Below are 13,907 nucleotides of genomic sequence, written 5' to 3'. Positions count from 1 at the left end.
TGAGCTAACCACTTGGCCAGTGAGATTCTGAGATGAGAAACACAGTCCCTGTGCTCAAGGGTGCTAAAGGGAAAAGAACCAGGTCTCTCCTGTTTCCTAGGGAATTTGGGGTAAGTTAATGACAGCAGAAATTTTTAGGGAGGGAACATCAATAAACGTTAGTAATTATTATTAATATTAATTATGATTGAGTCATGGGAATATCAGAATGTCTTGGAGTTATTTCCCCCATGGCAATAGAAATGCCTTTAATGGAAATACATTGTAGTTCACACTCAAATCCTCAGTTTAAATCCCAACCAGGGAAAAGAAAAGCAGAACAGCATCCATCGGGGCAAACTGCCGGGCAAAAACACCAGCAGCCCCGCAGCCAAGAATGAAAGCCCAGAACTGAGGTCACTTGGGGGTTAATAATGAGTTCTTAATAATGTGGAAGTCACCAGTGATTGTGGAAACTCAGAGAAATTACACCATTTGACATACATCCATATCTAGCTTTCTTGGTTGGACAAAGCTCCCCACAACAGAAAATGCACACTTCTATAATAGTTACTGCTGCTTTGGGATACTTTTTTTTTTCTTCCTACAATGAGGACAGTGACAATGGCCATAGGGTTTTCTTTATTCAGTGATGAGTGATGTTCCAGCCATCAATAGGGAGTGGATGGCCTGGTCCCTGGGTGGGCTCCCACACTCACTTCCCTCCTGCCACTAAGTATCACCTTCATGGCTCACACCTGCCACTGGAATGACTGAGGCAGCAGGAAGAGGCTGAGCCCAGGAAGTGACTGGACAGGCCAGCAGGAGGGCAGATATCCCTGTGGATGTGAGGTCAGCGCTCGGATGAAGGAGGTGGAATTGCAGAAAGCGTGCGAAGCCGTGGGCAATCTCATGCCTCCAAGTCTGGAGTCAGTGATCCATCCACAGAACGCTGAGTCGGCCTACATCTGTTGACTTGATGGATGGACATCGCTATGCTAGATCTGCTGGAGACAGCACCGTAGGAACTTACGGTCACGATGTGGAGAGAAAGCCCGTGTGGGGAGACCTGTTTAGCACCGTGTCAGTGCCACCAAGCCCCTTCCCCCCTCATAAGAGCACCATGACAGACCTCCACCTGGTCTTGCCAACTCCCCGCCCACTGTCCCTATCTAGGTCCATCCTTCTAGCAGACATCAGAGAGACCTACCTACACTGACACTTTTCAGACTTCAAGGTGCGTGTGACTATCCTGGGGATCAAGTTGAAGTGCGGGTTTTCTGAGATTCTGCACGTCTACTAAGTTCCCAGGGGAGACCAAGACCGCTGGTCAGTTGAAAAGCAAGGATTTAAAGCCCAGCAAAGTGTTAAAAGCGTGTGCTCCAGAGTGCCAGCAGTGTGACCTTCAGCAAGTCCTTCAGTCTCGCTCTGTTGTGTCCTTCCGTGTCAAGTGTGGCTGTGGTGAAGATTCCAGGGCTCCGTAGACGAAGCGTGCCCAGGCCACTGCCTGGCTTAGGGCGTATGCTCCAGAGTCTGTGCGAACTGCTCTCGCCCTCCACTGTCGCAATCCTGTGGTACACTCACTGCCTGTGTGATAAGATCACCCTCGCGCCCTGCCCTCCTCCACACCTTTGCTTTTCCCTAGGTCTTGAATGCCCTTTTCTCCCCCTCCACCTGGCAAAGTCCTTTTCATTCTTCGGGGCTCCGAGACCCCAGAGCCCACCTCCCAGGGGATTGTTTAGATGTCTAAGTAGCACCTCTGCCCTGAGCTCCAGGAGAGCAGGACGTTTTTGCCCTTTGGTTTCCCAACTTGTACATCACCTGACACACAGGTTTCAACAGATGAAGAGTGAATGACACGACAAATACTTCAGGTCCTTCTATAACTGCTGTGCCTGGGCCCCACTCTAGATCTATTGAGGCAGCGTTTTAGCAGGTGAATCTCTGGCATGGGGTATATGTGTGTGTGTGTGTGTGTGTGTGTGTATATATATACATACATATATATATATATATATATACACACATATATATGTATATATATATAAATATATACACATATATATTAGCAAGAACCTCCTCTGATTATTTACTTGTTTAGCTAATTATACAAATGAGTATGGACTAGGGGCAGCTTTTTTATTCATTTATTCAGTGGCTTATAATCCATTACTATCACTATTTATTGCGATGTTCAAATTGTCCCAGATTCAGCTTTCAGTCTGGTCCCTGTGTCCTTTTGACATGTTCCCATCACTCTTTAATTCCTTGATTTTTTAATTTAATTTTCTTTAACGTTTTATTTAGTTTTGAGACAGAGACAGAGAATGAGTGGGGGAGGAGCAGAAAGAGAGGGAAACACAGAATCCGAAGCAGGCTCCAGGCTCTGAGCTGTCAGGACAGAGCCTGACGCAGGGCTTGAACCCACGAACCATGAGACCATGACCTGAGCCTAAGTTGGTCATTTAACTGACTGAATCACCCAGGTGCCTCCCTTGCTTTCTTGAGCAACAAGATGTTCCAGAGTCATCTTGTGGTGTATTTCCTGCAAAGCACACCAGGTGATCCTGATGCACACCTGGGTTTGGAAGCCATCATGCCCATCACCAGCCTCCCATCACCATCAGGGTTAGTTCTATTCCAGAGCCAGAATCTGTAGCAGGGGAAGATTCTTAAGCAGGAGCTGGTGAAGGGATCACAGTGTCCCTAAGACTCCCATGAAGCATCCCTGAGGATCTCACCATACAGGCACAGATGACTCAGGCAAACTACCTGGCAAAGCTTCCCAGGTACCACTTGCCCAGCCAGTTACAAGTAGGCAAATGCCTAGAAGGATCCAAAGAAACAATTGAAGGAAACAGGAAGTAGGTGACACTGAGAAGGACTTTCTGAGTGGAATGTGCTTTCCAACAGGTAGAGAGAAGTCATCTTAACTTTATCTGTCTGCATGGGGCAATAATGGTCATGAGGTCTGGGTCCTGTCTCTTGAGGAACCAGCCGCAAGAAGTTCCCAGGGATGGAAGAGACTGGAAACCCCCATCAAGGAACACTGTGTGGTTTTCCTCTGAAGGCAGCAGGGTATCACAAATGCCTTGCACTAAACAGCACTTTTTTTTCCCTCCAAAGAACACAAAGCACTTTCATAGATGGCTCATTTGTTTGCAAATAATTTTCAATGCAAAAACATGTGTACAACCTGAACAGAGATGAAAACACTGTTTTCAAAAGGCTCACTTGGCACAAGAGCAGACACCCAGATCAATGGAACAGAATAGAGAACCCAGAAATGGACCCACAAACGTATGGCCAACTCATCTTTGACAAAGCAGGGAAGAATATCCAATGGAATAAAGACAGTCTCTTCAGCAAGTGGTGCTGGGAAAACTGGACAGCAACATTCAGAAGAATGCACCTGGATCACTTTCTTACACCATACATGAAAATAAACTCAAAATGGATGAACGTATCCACGGGATACAGGTGTGCTGTTTCGAAGGGACACATGCACCCCCATGTTTATAGCAGCACTATCAACAATAGCGAAAGTATGGAAAGAGCCCAAATGTCCATCGATGGGTAAATGGATAATGAAGGTGTGGTATATATATACAATGGAGTATTACTCAGCAATCAAAAAGAATGAAATCTTGCCATTTGAGATGACCTGGATGGAACTGGAGGGTATTATGCTAAGTGAAATTAGAGAAAGACAAAAATCTTATGACTTCATTCATATGAGGACTTTAAGAGACAAAACAGATGAACATAAGGGAAGGGAAACAAAACTAATATAAAAACAGGGAGGGGGCCAAAATAGAAGAGACTCATAAATATGGAGAACAAACTGAGGGTTGCTGGAATTGGGTTCTGGGTGGGGGGATGGGCTAAATGGGTAAGAGGCATTAAGGAATCTACTCCTGAAATCACTGTTGCACTATATGCTAATTTGGATGTAAATTTTAAAAAATAAAAAATAAAACTAAAAAAAAAATACTAGGCTTACCCGTTTCTGGAAAAAAAAAAAAAAAGGCGTACTACCCTGTACTACCTTAGGTTTCTACAAGCCTAAAATTATTACAAAATAAGTTATTTTTTAAGATTCACCGTTTACAACACAACATCGTGGTAGAATAATGCTTTCACCCCCCATGGTTGTTCACATCCTGAACCTGGGAATATGTTTGTTACCTTCCCTGGTAAGAGGGTCTTGGCAGATTCAAATAAGGGAATCATGGAGAGATGGAGAGATTATTTTGGATTATTTGTGTGGGCCCATTGTAATTATAAAGTCATTGCAAGGGTGAGGCAGAGGTGTAGTGATGGAAGCAGAGGGGTGTGGTGGAGGGAGAGAGAGAGAGAAATAGAGATTGAAACTTGAAGATACCACCCTGCTGGGTTTGAAGATGGGGGAAGGGACCACAAACCCGTCACTAGAACCTGGAAAAGGTAAGGAAAGACATTCTCCCCTTGAGCCTCCAGAAGGAATGCAGTCCCGCTGCTACCTTGACTTTAAACACCATCTCAGACCCGTGACTTCTAAAACTGTAAGATAATACATTTGTGTTGGTTAAGCCCCTGCATTTGTGGTAATTTGTTAGAGCAGGGATAGGAGACTAATACAAACATTAATTTCAAAATTCTTTTGCAAAATTCTCCACATGGTTCTTCTATGAACTGGTTTGCTTTTCAGTCATATCCTATTCACATTTCCACATCACATTTAACTGTTCACATAAAAATGCAGCTGTAACGAAAAGTACTCTTTCTTTCCCCACCATTGATGCCCTACTGCCCATCTTTCTGTGGCTGCTACTGCTGTTGTTCTGTACTAATAAGGCTCATTAGCTTGAGGTTACCCACTTAACGTGAGCCTCATGCTCTAATACCACTTGAGTTTCATTAAGCATCTATTACTATCCTTTCCTTGAATGCAAATACAAATGGGCCTTCACTTGTGCAGATGCCATAAATATTCCCCAATGCAGACTGTCAGCTGTCTGCAGGACATTCCTCTCCAGATGGGGCACAGATCCCCTCCCCCACAGCAAGCCACTCTCTGCTGTAGGCAGATGGTCCTGGAAATGAAATTACTGGCATCCCAAAGTTGACCTGGAAAATAAATTATTCATTGTTCAAAATCTACTTCTCCCTTTCACCCCTGGCCATGCAGAAGCCCCAATGACAGTAGTTTGTCTGGAGCGGCTGGCAGCATATTGGCTCCAGAGCAATCCCCAGGTGAAGCCAACAGGTAGGCATTCCCTGCTCATGTCACCTGCATTCGCATGTCAACCACAGATGACCCTGTTTCCCATTTTCCCATCACAGCTCCCGAGACTTCCCTGCCCAGGTTGGAAACGGGCTTTCAAATTAGGCAAACCTGTATACGGAAGAGCCCTGATTAAGTTACACCCCTGTAGCCAGTCACATGCTACAGAATAAACTATTGAATGATTAACTTCAGTGAGAATGCACCAAGGACAAACAAATATAGGGTGTATCCCCCATATTTCCTTCTAAGCCTGTCACACTAATGGCTGGTGAAACCATAGCCAGATTGAGCTGTGGGAAATGCTTCAGTCCCTTCCAGTTGATGGTGTCTTCTGTCATTCTCTATTGATCTTCTGTACCACACGCTTCCTGTCGCCCTCCAGTCTCTTCTGGATGGTTCACCCCTTCTGCTAGGGCTTCAAATATAATAATAAGGAAAGGGGTCTCTTTCTTTCTAGCTACAACTGCTCAAATTTCATGTTTCTAGGCCCTATGTTCAGGAGCCCTGCTGTCCTGGTTGCTCCATGCTACTGCACAGGTCTGTGCAGATGTAGATGTTGAGATGTGGGCTCTGCGGGGTGGGCTGCCCAGAACCCCGGGATGGCTTCGTGCTCTGTGATGCTCGCCTGCCCTGACCACCCCATCTGTCTGAGTTGTACTGTGTCTCTGGGAAGAATTTTCTTGTCTTTAGACTTATGCTTCTTCTAGGCTGAGAACAACCTGAAAAAAAGGCCCTTTGGAGAGGAAATAATCGATTTTGTATTTTGACTGCCTGTATTTTGACATCAAGCCTGCCCTGGTTGTAGCGATGTGTGATACCACTACTTAATTGTTCCGTGCCCAGACCCAAAAGGACCACACAATGAGACTTTATAAAGTTTCGATTAAATAAACCACACTGATCTACTTTTTTTTGCCTTTGTTTAGGAAATCTACCTTAGGTTGAAGATCAACCTGAAAGCTCTCTGTTATCAAGAGAAGGCTTTTAATACAGGCAGTACTGAGGGAGGGGAAAACAAGGTATTCCAAAAGTGAAGAAATCTGAGGGATTTTCAAGCAGGTAAGGTCTATTTGGGAAAGTCTTCCTTCCCATTTTGATTTATTCTAAAAAAAAATTTTTTAATGTTTATTTATTTATTTTTGAGAGTGAGACAGAGTGAGAGTGAGGAAGGGGCAGAGAGAGAGGGAGACACAGAATCGGAAACAGGCTCCAGGCTCTGAGCTGTCAGCACAGAGCCCGACGTGAGGCTCGAACCCATGAACTGTGGGATCATGACCTGAGCTGAAGTCAGACGCTTAACCGACTCAGCCACCCAGGTGCCCCCCATTTTGATTTATTCTAAAGGAATTAGTATGTCTTGGGGTAGACAGAGAGGGGGAAGGATTAGAAAGAATGTGGCTCATCTGGCTTGTGGTTGCTGAGCCTCCAGCTAGATCAGGCGGCTTGGGGTCACCATCATGGGCTGTTGGCTGTAAGCTCTCTCAGAGCAACTGCTGCCCTTACATGGAAGACTAATATCAGTGGCCAACTTTCCAGGGAACACAGAATTCCTGGGCCTTGTTCCATCCAGTCAGTAAGCCCACTCGATGTCAGACACAGTCAACAGTCCTGAGGGGGAGACTCTTGGGTTCATCAAAGGTGAATAGAAGTTTCTGGATGTACAATCCCAGCCACTCTCCTTCCTCCATGAGAAGGGAGCCCTGTCTGGTCTGGCTGATTGGACCCGGCCCAGCCCTGTACCACTACCTCTCACCCAGCTTCCCTGAGGTGGCTCTGAGATGGTGAGAGGGACAGCAGAGGCCTGGAGCCGGATGTACTATGGGACTGGACTTCAGTGTTTGAAAACACAGGTGGGCGTGGGGCACACAGAGCAGACTGTAGGTTTCTGTCATGGTCCTAGCTTTTGTTCTGAGTGATGGTTTTTCAGTCCTTATTACGTTAAAAAGTAAAACCAAAAGCCCAAGGAAGTTCCAATAGGAGGTCAGACGTGGACCAAAACAAGAGAATGTCATGAACCAAGGATGGTGATTCATCCATAATCCAATTCTGTGTACCTGAGGGTCAGGAAATGGAATGCAGGAATAAATTACAGTAATGCGGTGTCTCAAGTGGCTGCAACAGGGCCTTTGTTGAGCTGGAGAAGGTGGGGGACACCGGCTGGAACACTTCCTCCCCTTTGGCTCCACCATGGCCTCCAGAAGGGAATGGACAGGGGTTTGAGCAAAGCGGAGCTGGCTTAGAGGCTAGTGGGAGGCTGTCAGGTCACCTGTAGGAGTCCAGAGATTCCTCTCCCGATACCCCCCGGAAAAGGGTGAGTCAGTGTCTGCCTGAGAGAAGCTGGACTCAGGCCCTTTGGAAGTTTTCCCAAGTTTGCAGGAGCCTGTCAGTGGGCAAGGGGTGCCTGTAAGACACGTTCCATACTTCTGGCTCTCTTGTCACAAGGCTTCCGATCCTGGAGCGATCTAGGACGAGCACTGACGTGCATCTCACAGCCTCACATCAACCAAGAGCCAGGTTCATGGTGCCCAAGTTGTATACAATTTGGGGAGCCCTTGTAGAAAATGAACACAAATTTACCAACACAAAAATTAGGTACAAAAGCAGGTATTTATATAGAAGTGAGGGCTACTACCTATAGATTTACTTTCATTAGCTTCACAGTAAATTTGGCTCTGGGTATAGCTATCATCGCTCCCATTTAAAAGGTCATGAAATTGAGGCTCAGGTTGGGGTAGTGACTTGGCCAAGGTCAAACAGTGGGTGATAAGTGAACTGGAATCATAAACCCAGATCAGTTCAGCGTGGCCCAAAGTGGTAGTAACATCCTGACCTGTGATGGTGGAGGTGACGGGGATGCCACTGTTCTAGAAAGACTGGTTACCTAATTTGCATCATAAAATGATTTATGCCATCAGCCGATTAGGTTGTGTCTATCCAGGGCATGTTCTGTGCCAGGAGCTGTGTGGGGCCCTGGGAAGATGGCGGTAGTGGAGACGAACATAGGCCCTGTACTCCAGGAGGAGAATAGAGTGCTGATACCTGCCGTCAGATGCTGGTGCAGGAGATTGCAGAGCAAAATAGATCACTCTACCAGCTGCTCCCAGAAGACTCTGGGAAAGAGCCACACATCTTTAGGAAAATAACTCAATGAGCTTTTGGAAGTGGAAGGTGAGAGCCGTGGGCCTGAGTTGGGAGAAGGCCCCCAAGAGGTGGTGGGAGCCACTACTCCTGTAGGTGGAGGGGTAGAGGGAAGGGGAGAGGAAGATGGGCAGAAATGTCTGAAAGACAAAAAGCCCAACAAACCAGGCTGTCTATAGGTGGTTTCGTATTACTGTGTTTTTCTGCTGTAAATCTCCATATCCCCAAGGTATCAGTACCACTGGACCACCCAGGTGGCTTTGAGGGATGGCGAGTGTGTGTGTGTGTTTGTGTGTGTGTGTGCGCACGTGTGGTGTGTGTCAAGCTGAGTTCCACATCTGGGTTAGATTTAATAACTAAGGAAAGCATAATGGAGTGGAAGCAGGAAAAATGATGCCTAGGGCTTCACTGAAACCCATTGGTAGTAGGCAGGGTGGGGATTTGGGATCATTCCTCAGGTCTTGGAGGCAGATGGGTCCCATAGGACATCTGTGTTGTAAGAAGAAAGCACCGCTATCGAGATCCCCTGGACCCCAGTCCCCACGGCTGTGCCATACGCGTTACCTCATTTAATCTCGCCCCCAGTCATAAGAGGGGGATGTCTGTTTCCCCCACTCTGCAAGTGAAGAACTCAAGGCTCAGATAAAGAGCTCAAGGCTCAGATAGATTGAACAATTTGCCAAAAGCAGTAACTACCAAGAGCAGATCCATCTGATTCCACCCTCCCTAATTCCACATCCCCATCAGCCTGGCTGTGATATTCCTCCAACTTTGGTCCATTTCTAGACCCATGTACCCCAGGTTTCATAGGGAGGACTCACAGCACAGAGGCTGTGGATAAGTCCAAGGCAATTGGTTCCCCGCGGGGCAGTCGCCTCGTTCTGCTCCCTTCTATGCTCCCTTCTTCCTTCACTCCTGCCATGGTCCCTGTTAGGTTTCTCAGGGAAGCCAGTGGAATATTACTGACCCAGTCACTGGCTCCCACCTCTTAAGTGGGAACATTACTCCTTTCCATTGACCAGACTGTCCCTGAATGTTGCCGAACATGTGGAAGCTGCTTTTAAGTGTGACCTCACCCATTAAGTAAAAATGCTAGGAGAAAATACATAGTATCTTTTTTTCCCTGCCTCTTCATAGAAATTGAGAGAAAAACATTTTAATGGAACTGTTTAAATAAGATGAGGTCTTTAAAACTTGCCTGTAGGTAAAGTACTGGGTCATGCCAACGAATTTTGATGTGTTGGCCATCTGACTGCCATCAAGACACAGCTGCTTGTTTTTCTTCTTGCTAAAGTGTTAAATAGCTGTTAAGTCAGATCTTAGGTGATAACAAGCATCCAATTATCACTAAAAATGGAGTCTGGTTCCAGGGACCTGCTGGTCCTTGGAGATTCAAGGACAACTCTATGTGCTGGTACGGCTGGGCCCACACATCTTGGAGAAACAAATAAAAATGGTTATTTACTGAGTGCCTCTTATGTGCATCCATAGTCTTGTCCTAGCTGCACAGCAAAGTGGACGCTGTAGTTATCCCCATTTTGCAGAAGAGGGAATTGATGTCCATGGTCACCAGCTGCAAGTTTCCCAGCCTCAGGAGCACCCTATCAGGGCACAGCCTGCCACAGGCTACCTCTAACATGGCCAGAAGGCCCAATCCGGCAAGAAGAATGCAGCTATTAGAGGCCGTGTGAAGGCAACCCTGGCAATTAGTATTGGGCATTGTGCCTGCTGTTTAAGGCAAGGTTCCTTTACTGTTTAAAAAACTGGATAATATATATATATATATTTGGGTTCTTGTTCTGAGCAAGATGGAGTATGTGTACTCCAACATGCCTCTCCCACTGAATGCAACAAAAAAAATCCTAGACAGAATGTGCAGAGCAGCTGTCTGAGGACAATGAAAGGAATCAGGAGCAGGTGGATTGGAGAAGGAGATCAGAATCTCAAGTATCACCAAACCTGTGTTGAGTCTCCCATTTCCTCCCCTCTGGGACCATCTGCCTTCTCAACTCATAGGCAGTCTGAAAACTAGAAATGCACACCAGATGCAAACAGAATGTGCTGTTAAAGGAACCCTTGCTTTCTGGACCAGGAGTGGGAAAAGGGTCTCCTAAGGGTCAGAGGAAGTGGGGGAAAACCCCTGGTTGGCTCCTTTCATTCTCCTACCTGGACCCCCAGCTAACCTCAAAGCAGCGGTAGCAATGGTGACAACAGCGAGGAAGGTGCCTAAAGTTCTGAGAGAGGGAAATCTTCCTTCTGACCACTATGGTCTCAAAGAGGTAGGACACAATTCCATCCATTTTTTTTTTCTCTCCTTGTCTTCCACTGCTTGGCCCCATACTCAGACACACTCTGGAGATTGCACGGTACATCAGGGAACTAATGCCCCAGCTCTCTTACCAGAGGGCCACAGGGGGCGAGAGTGTCAGAATGATTTCAGAAAGGACAGCTCTTAAGAGAGAGGCCCCATCTGAACTCCTAGGCTCGTGTCTAAGCTCTGTGTGCTTTGAGAACTCAACCGTGGATTAGAGCATCACCCAGGCACCCAGATGGCCACTGGGTGACTGAAAACAGATCTGCAAAGTCTTTGGAAACTGAACTGACATTAGAACCACAGTCCACAGGAGGCAGGTCAGGACTTGAGCCTACAGCTTGGCCAGATCCAGTTGCCTGCTAAAATAAAACAAAACTAAATCCAACATTCTCTTCAGGATTTAAACGAGGCATAGATTCTCAGAACATAATATTCAAAATGCCTAGAATATAATCTGAAGCTACTCAGCATATGAGGAACAAGAAAAATTTCGACTGATAAGGGAATGGACAGTCAAGAGACGCCAACTCTAAGAGGACACACATGTTGAAATTATTAGATAAAGATGCTGAGGCAGCTATAACTATGCTCCAGGAAACAAGGATAAATTCTCTTGAAATGAATAGAGAGATAAAAAGAAATAAAGAAATAGAAGACAGAAGAACTAAATAGACTTTTTTTTTTGAACCTAACAATGCAATAACCAAAATAAAACATGCAGTGGATGGGATCAATAGCAAAATAGAGAAGAGTCGGTGACCTTGACAGATCAATAGGACGTATCTAATATGAACACAAAGAGAAAAAATTAGAAAAACAATGAACAGAGGCTTGAGGATATGTGGAACAATACCAAGAAGTCTAACATTCATCTTGTCAGAGTCCCAGAAGGAGAGGGAAGGGACTATGGTGAAAAAAAAAAAAATTATTTGAAGAAATAATGGGTAAAAACTTCTCAGATTTGATGAAAGATAGAAACAGATTGAAAAATCTCAGTGAACCTCAAATAAGATAAACCCAAGGGAATTCATGCCCCAAAGCAGTCTAATCAAACTGCTAAAAGCTAAGACAAAGACAAAAAAATAAACCTTACAAGCGACCAGAGAAAAATGGCACTTTGTACAGAGGGAAACATTAATTTGTAGGATTGCGGATTTCTTGTATAAAACACTGGACACCAGAAGGAAATGGAGCCACAGTTTTAAAGGGCTCAAAGGCAAAAACTGTCAAGCCAGTATTCTCTGTCTGGTGAAAACATCCTTCAGGAATGAAGATGAAATAAAAACTTTCTCAGTGAAGGAAAGCAGAGGAACTTAGCACCAATAGATACACTCAAAAAAAATTCTAAGGGAATGCTTTCTCCCTGAGATTTGGAACAAGCCAAGGATGTTCTGGAAAAAGAAAACAATATGGCAATGGGGAATGAATCAGTGGTTGCTGGGGATTAGGGGTGGGGAATGTGTGACCACTAAGGGGGAGCACAGAGAGTTTTGGGGTGATGGAACTTTCTGTCCTGTTGTGGTCATTACATGAAACTATATAGAGAGAGAAAGCTTAAAACTGTTACATACAAAAAGAAAAAGAAAGAAAGAAAGAAAAATTAATGTTAGCCTGTGTGTGTGTGTGTGTGTGTGTGTGTGTGTGTGTGTGTGTGTGTAGGGAGGAGTGTTGTACAAGGTGTGTGTATGTTTGTTTGTGTTTTGTGCCTTAAGACAATACAAATGTATCGTTTTCCAGTCCTGCATGTTACAATCCAACACAGGTCTCTCTGGGCTCAATCAGGTGGATAGCCATATTCTGGAATTTTTTGAACGATGAATGGTGAATAATGTTTAAAATTTATTTTATTTACACACCTTGCTGTCTATTACCAACTAATCACAGCCCTGGGTGACAGTCCTGGAAACAGAACATTTTTATTTTCACTTTAAAAACAAACAAGCAGGGGTGCCTGGGTGGCTCAGTCCAGCTTCGGCTCAGGTCATGACCTCACGGTCCGTGAGTTTGAGTCCCGCGTCAGGCTCTTTGCTGACAGCTGGGAGCCTGGAGCCTGCTTCCGAATCTGTGTCTCCCCCTCTCTCTGCCCCTCCCCCACTTGTGCACACTCTCTCTCTCTCTCTCTCTCTCTGTCTCGCTCTCTCTCTCAAAAATAAATTTAAAAAATAAACATTAAAAAAAAAAAAAACAAGCAGATGAGCTCTAGGCCTCTCTCTATCCCTTTCACAGCACAGGCCAAACGTGGAAGGAAAAGCAGGCACAGCTTCACAGATTTCCTCTAGGAAGGAACACTAGTGGTGGTTGGGACACTGAGGGTTATCCTCTGGTTCCAGTAAGGGTGAGGAGTGTCTCCATCCTGACCAGCGCCTGCAGGAACCTGGAAAAAGAACTGAGGTGGGGCCAGGGGGAGAAAAAAGGAACATGCACTGAACTTGCCCTCATCTCCACAAACTCATCTAGAACTCTCCATCAAAGTTCTGAAAACACCTCACCTCCCATGAAAACCCTGCCTCGGTGAGCCATGTTCCTATGATTTAGGCTCCTCCTTTTCCCATTACAAGAGATGAACCCAGAACCTAAGAGTAAGCCATGTAATGCTTCTTGTTAATTTATTCAAAACCAGTGTTGGAGCGTCTATAGGGTCTCAAGTAGCTGGGTCCACAGATGTAAACAAGAGGGGTTAGTCCCTCACCCTTATGACACTAAAGTCTAGGAAGAAGAACGCAGAAAATAAACACATAAAACACATCTGATGGTGGTAGGGCTGAACAGGAACTAAAATGGAGTAACGGGATGAGATTCTGGAACCCCATCCACTCACACACTTCCTAAGCGGCCGCCGTGGGCAAGGCCTTAACCACTCCATGCTTCACCCACCTTATCTGACATGTGGGGGGAACAATAGGACCTACCTCCTGAAGCTGTGAGAATTTTGCAAAGTAATGTCTATTAGGTACCCTAATTATGGGTAGTTTCGGAGGAACTATATTTAGAATTGCTTCAAGCTTCAAAGAAGGCCTCTGAACAGGTATGAATTCCTCACTCACCCACCCCCACCCTACGGGCTTCATGCTGTTTTCCCATGTGTCAAGGAATTGGAGATGTCATGAATCTTAGACTCATTCCCTTCCACCTGCCCTCCTGAAAAGCAGTCTCTTCATTAAAAGAATATAACTCTTTAAAAGCAAATCAGCACTGTTCTCTCAGTGG

The 13,907-nt window shown here is 45.5% G+C and overlaps 1 long non-coding RNA gene across 1 annotated transcript in view; it reads left to right on the top strand.

Annotated features, from left to right (window-relative positions):
- The window catches only part of LOC128314745 (uncharacterized), a 29,019-nt gene extending 15,392 nt beyond the window's left edge, over positions 1 to 13,627 (top strand). Inside the window, exon 4 of the long non-coding RNA XR_008296724.1 lies at positions 6,175 to 13,627. This is a non-coding gene — a long non-coding RNA (uncharacterized LOC128314745). The remainder of the gene's footprint in view (positions 1 to 6,174) is intronic.
- The last annotated feature ends 280 nt before the right edge of the window (positions 13,628 to 13,907 follow it).

This window comes from Acinonyx jubatus, chromosome A2, assembly GCF_027475565.1.
Source record: "Acinonyx jubatus isolate Ajub_Pintada_27869175 chromosome A2, VMU_Ajub_asm_v1.0, whole genome shotgun sequence".
Lineage (NCBI taxonomy): Eukaryota > Metazoa > Chordata > Mammalia > Carnivora > Felidae > Acinonyx > Acinonyx jubatus.
Note: the sequence above shows the minus strand (reverse complement) of the source record. Positions and strands in the feature narration are given on the sequence as shown.